Source organism: Pelmatolapia mariae, linkage group LG5, assembly GCF_036321145.2.
Source record: "Pelmatolapia mariae isolate MD_Pm_ZW linkage group LG5, Pm_UMD_F_2, whole genome shotgun sequence".
NCBI lineage: Eukaryota > Metazoa > Chordata > Actinopteri > Cichliformes > Cichlidae > Pelmatolapia > Pelmatolapia mariae.
Genome location: NC_086231.1, coordinates 13,851,384 through 13,857,383, shown reverse-complemented (window position 1 = coordinate 13,857,383; position 6,000 = coordinate 13,851,384). Strand labels below are relative to the sequence as shown.

At 39.1% G+C, this 6,000-nt stretch overlaps 1 protein-coding gene across 2 annotated transcripts in view; it reads left to right on the top strand.

Annotated features, from left to right (window-relative positions):
* The first annotated feature begins 906 nt into the window (after nt 1-906).
* Nucleotides 907-6,000, top strand: part of raly (RALY heterogeneous nuclear ribonucleoprotein) — a 122,576-nt gene continuing 117,482 nt past the window's right edge. For both annotated transcript variants that reach the window (XM_063473733.1, XM_063473732.1), the window contains exon 1: nt 907-1,007. The gene's annotated coding sequence lies outside the window, so the exon portion shown is untranslated. The remainder of the gene's footprint in view (nt 1,008-6,000) is intronic.

Here is a 6,000-nt window from a genome sequence, read left to right as displayed (position 1 = left end):
GACCCCCCCCCCAGAACCACTTGCACTTCTGCTTGTTGATGTTTCAGGTAAAGTGTACTTTGAATAATCTCTTCATTTTCTTTTAACAGCAATAACCTAAGTCTTGTTTATTACTAAGAAGCCACAGCGTGTGACAGCTATGTAACATCATGACATCAAGAACAAAGAACATTTTACCTTGTTTTCGTTGTAACTTAATCGTCCATATAGACAAGCTGACAAAATAGACCATAAGAAGATGATGTCAGAAAATACTAGTAAAATACGTTATTATTGTTACTATAGTGTTTTTGAGAGGCTCTATAATGAAATTTAGGGATGCTTGAGCACCCATTAAAAAAGGTCTAAATTCGCCAATGCTCTAAACCAGGGGTGTCCAGTATAAGGTGCAGAGGCTAGAGTCAGTCCGTCACAGACTCCAATCTGGACCATATATTTTTGATTTTTGACTGTGTTCATAAACTCTACATCTTTATGCAGATAAAGACCTCCCCCATGGCCATTCATAATACAGCAAAGTAATTAAGTAATAGATCAACAATTACATGATATTTTTTTCTCTGTGTAAATGTACAATGTTTTTTTTTTAACAATGGGTCCACATCTTTTAAGCCTGTGTTCTGTGAATGAACAATGAATGAACTGCTTTATGATTACAGGAAAATCTGGGCAATGAGCTACCAGCAGCTATGGAAAATTAGACACATGCAGTAAATTTTCTTTCGTTTTTCCTTGTAAGTGACTTTGTCGTGCGCTTTTTAATCCAGGCGCCAAATTACCCACAGAGCTCCCAGCAGCAGCAGCAGCTCCCCCTCCCTGCCTGTGCTCAGTGGTTTGCTCCAGTCGACACGCTGCTGCTGTTTGTCGCAGCTCCAGCGGCTGCTCTGCCACTCAGAGCTTCAGCCTGTTTACCGAGCGCACTCCGGACGTCGTCCCCGCACGCTGTCAGCTCTTCTCACCTTCTCACCGTCAGCCTCTTTCAGCGTTTTTACCTCCAACGTTGGAAGGTCAGTTCTTCCCCTCCTCTTGTCTTCATTTTTTCTTTCTTTCTTTCTTTCTTTCAGGTTTGATATCCCTTCTTTTTCTTTTTTTGTCTTCTTTTTTGTCCCCCCCCATCCCCTTGTTTTTTAGCTGTTGGATTTCTCTGTTATCCTGCAAGTCTTTGCCGGAGCTCTTTACTCTCTGCTTTGTGTTGTTGTTGGAGGGAAAACCAGTCTTCTGCCCTTTCTTGTCTTTATTTTTAGTTTCTTTTTTTGTTACGTTTTGTTCACTTTTTTTAAAAAAAATGAAATGTGCTGTTTTTTTAATCTCTTACAGAATGTATTTGGATTTTCATGAGTTTGGCTCTTCAGTTTGCCCACCCCATCGTAATCACACAACATTTTTTTTTTTTTTAATTCTTGTGAAGTCCAAAATGGATTTTTATGTATCTTATATTTGAATGCTGCGGGTGCAGCATGGCAGATGTGGGGATGCTGGTGCTGCTGCTGCTGCTGCTGATGGGCAGGTGTTTCATGGACCGATCAAATTCCACCGAACTGCTCGTGTCTCTGACGGGACTGCTTTTGCCCGAAGAGTTATCTCAGTTCTGTGAATACGTGTTTGCAGCTGCACACAGACAGAGACGAAAACAGACACTAAAGTCTGTTTTACTGTCGGTCTTCGTGAAGCAGACCTGGAGCTGACAGGCTGGGTTTGTTACCCTGTCATGTCCTGTTCAGCGTTTCTGGTGTGTAATATCAGCAGACTGGCTGTTTGTTCCTGTTTTTGCAGATATGAACTTCAGTGCATGCTGAGAGCTTTTTTGCTCCTGTAAACCGTCACTCTGTACTTGGCTCCTTTAAGAGCTGTTTTGACATGCACACTTCATTCTCAGATCTATTAATTTGATAGCAAATCTTGTATCTAGTTTAGTTTAATATTGGTAATATATTTCAAACTTACAACAACCAGTGTAGACTTTTGGAAGCTGTCTGACCTGAATACACCAACCTGCCGTTGTGTGTACTGGATTTTAAAATCAAACTTCTTTTTCTGAGCCAAAATGAAGTCTGTGAGAGTTTAAAACAAAGAAAAACCTAAACATTTGCTAATATAAGAAGTAAGCGAAGGTGTAAATTTATATAAACAGTTTGGTGAGACATCCATCTCCTCCACATACACAGAAAACTGTGTATCAAGTGCTTCATAAGTGATTAAGATTTTTTTCTGTTTCCCATTATTATAGGCATTTTTTTTATTCGTCTAAGCTCTTGACAGTTCAGTTACTTATCAGATCAGTGAGGATTCAGGCTGCTGCAGCTGTGGTTTCTTAGTTTGCTTGATTCTGCAAATGTGTTTCGTCATATTGCCAGAGAGCACTTATAATAAATTTATGATTCTGGGTGAGTTTGTGTTGCTCAGTCTGTCTGTTCTTGATGAGAAATGAGATATATTTGGAATTATAATCATTACGTTTCAATTACTGACAGATTCTCAAAAACAATTTAATAATTTGGCAGCCACAATATTTAACATTTACTCTCACGTATCTGATACTCCAAAAGCTCCACTGATTAATACTTTTGTGTATTTAAGTCTTGCAGGAGCTTTCAAGAACTGTTTGATTAAGAGTGGTTGTGGCTCAGGAGGTAGAGCGGGTCCTCTAGTTTGTATGTCAAAGTATCAGGGGGAAGTTACTGATTCCCAAGTTGCTCCTGATGCATCCTTCAAAATGTGTGCGTGAATGTTAGGCAAAGCGCTTAGCATAGAAAATATGCTTATATCAATGCATAGGTATGAGAACTGTGCTTGTAGTGATGACTGATGGACTATGCTGAGAATATTGTTGAAACCAGACCAAATTCTCTCTCTTTATACATTTCTGAGGTTTGCCTCTTTGCAGAGAAATCAATCAGTTTGCAGTTTGACACAAACACAAAACTCTGTATTGTCTGGAGGAGAGAGACTCATTTCTTGGTAGAGAGCTACTGCTCACCTGTTTTATAGAATTTATTCCCTGCAGTGGAAAAGTATGGGTCCTGTTTCACTTCAACAACAGAGTTTTCAGCAGGTTTCTTAGTTCTACGAGTGAGGCTTGACATCCTGTTTGTTAGGATGTAATTATTCGAGCCAATGCGTGTTAGCTTTCTTGCACATATAAAACATTTCAAATTATTTAGTGGGCCTTTAAAAAAGTTCAAAGTTTAAAGTTTAAAAACCTCAAAGTCAGTGAGGCAAATGCTGTGACTTAATGTTGTTTCGCCTGCTCGGATGATTATGATAACTAACACATACTACACCATTCTAGTATGTGAGTGAGGTTAACCAGGACTCGGTACCCTCTCACGGCCATAGACGACATCATTTTCTGTTCATCCTAGAAGCGAGGAAATAAACTCCCCAGTGTGTCTCACTCACCAGCAGCAGTGGCTGTTTGGTTTTTGTTTCTGTGCCACACTATGTATGATATATGGGTAGAATAGTGCTACCTTAACCCCAGCACACATATCTAATAGCAATATAAGTGGTCACAAAATTATATCTTTGTTTAATCCTGGTTCACTTGTCAGTGTTTAGTGCTTAGGCATGAGTCCTGGCAGGTGGTGTTTTCAGGTGAAAAGCTTTTATATGCAAAATGGAACTAAGGAACATATCCTGCTGAATAACAAAGCACGTTAGGCGTTAATTGCAAGGCTTTGAAGGCATTTTTGAGCCTTACTGTGCATTTAGATTGAGAAAGGCATTGTAGTTAAAAATGCTTTATTGATGGGTGCATGACTGAAGCGCAAGAGAGCGGATGAATTGCAATTCAAATTCGCAGGTTTTAAGGGTTCTCTAATACCCAAACAGTGTTTAATAGTTTATAATAATAAGAGGTATATCTTATAAAAAGCACATATTTGATAGGCCGGTGGAGTGTCCATGTCACTGCACTGTACAAATGTAGAACTGTTTTTCTTTTTTAAACTGTTCAGTTCTCTCTGTTTCCTCAGACATCTCTGTGCAGACCTCTGCACTTATTTGCTGAAAGGTTTTTTAGTCTGTGAATAGCCTTTAGCATTTAAAAAAATATCTCACCCCACAGAGTTGCGTGCAAACCTTCAGATCAGTTAAAAGCAAAAAAAGCAAAAAAACAAAACAGGAGAGATGAAAGGTTCTGACAGCGACAATATTGCTCTTGAAATTAGCTCAGTGAACGCAGACTCACAGCTTAGTGACATAATAAAACCTGTCACAGTGAGAGCTACAGCACTGTGAAAATTAGATGCTCTTTCACTTTTACACAGTGTTCTTGTACAGCATGTGTTCAGACAGCTGTATTGATAGAAAAAGAGAAAAATGAAAACATGGATGAATAAATAATGATTCTGAATTATTAGAATGGTTTTGTTAATTATTTAGTACCTCTGAGCCGATGATAAATAGATGTTACTGCATTTTGGCTCCATATGTAGAAACTCATTAGTGTTTGTAGATGGTAGCATAATTAGTGATTTTTTTCCTTTCTGGGGTTTAGCTATACACACACAGTGGAATGATCCAGTATTGTTAAGCATGTATATACCAAGTTAGAGAAAATTAATTTTTATGTCACATTTTTTTGTTAAATATTGTTCCATATTTATAGCTTTTTTTAGAAATGTTGTGGCAAGGATCCAAGTCATATCAAAAGATCATGAATTAGCCATATGAATTTCATTTGTATTTCTGGTAATCAATAGTAACCGAGGTTTATTTAAAAAAGAATTCATTTAAAACTGTGTATTAAAATGTTACATGTACATAAACCATGTTCTACATTGATATTTTTGCTCAACTTATCAGCACCAGTGGAAAAAAATCTATTAGTCTTAATTACAATTTGAGGTTTTGTTTTTTTTAAATTTATTCCTCTGTTTAATTACTATTTGTCAAGCTAGCATTGTCACACTAGAGGTGTATCATTTCAGTAAGGCAATAGAGTATGTTAATGCTGAAGCTGTCATGGTTTTGTTCACATTGACTGTGGATAAATAACAAAGTTAGCATGTTATGCCAGTTAATATAGTGAAATACTGTGGGGACGGCACTGGGTCAGGGATCAGCTCTGAACACCTTGCCGTTTGCTGTGGTGTTGAACAGGTTGATAGATGAGGTCAGGCAGGAGTCTCTGTGGACTATGATGATTGCAGGCAATTGTATGTAGTGAGAGTAGGGAGCAGGTTCCTGGAGAGCTGGAGGCATGCTCAGGAGAGAAGAGGAATGCAATTCAGTAACAGCAAGGCTGAATACTTGTGTGGAAATGAGAGAGAGGGTAGCAGTAGAGGTAGTGAGAGTGGTTGAGTTTAAATAGCTGGGGTCAACTATCAGAAGAAACATACACTGAATGAGACAGGTGAAGAAGAGAGTGCAGGGAGGTTGGAGTGGGTGGAGACAAATGTCATGTGTGATTTGTTACAGAAGGATAACAGCAACTTCAAGGGCTGGACTGAAAATGAATGAAAAAGCATTCAATGTGAAAAGAAATACTTTCAAAAGCCAGAAAGTGTATAGAGCGATTTCTTAAAACTAGAAGAAATTCTGGTTCTTTACAAGCAAAATATAAAGAAATGAGGGGTGGCTCAAGATGTTTGCACAGACATTTATGCAGTACTGTTAAATATCTGTGGCGGGGTGTGGTTTGTGGCTCAGGAGGGGTGGAGGAGTGGGTTCAGGGTGTGGTGTCAGGGGAGGCTGACACACACCTGAGCTCCATCAGCTGATCGTGTCTCCCCTATAAAGGATGTGGTGGGACCTGAGGTGGGGTGTTTTGTGTGTGGGTGGCAGCTGGAAAGCTGCACCCGATTGTTGAAAAAACCCTAAACAGTAAAAAGTGTAGTAACTTGCAAGCTGTGTGTGCTGGTCCTCATTCATGTCACAGTATCCTTTGGTCCATAACTAGGATGCTGGATATGCAGTTCCCAAGTAAGAGGAAAAGAGAAGACTGCAGAGGAGGTTAATTGATATAGGGAAGGAGGACATGCAGACACTTGGTGTAAG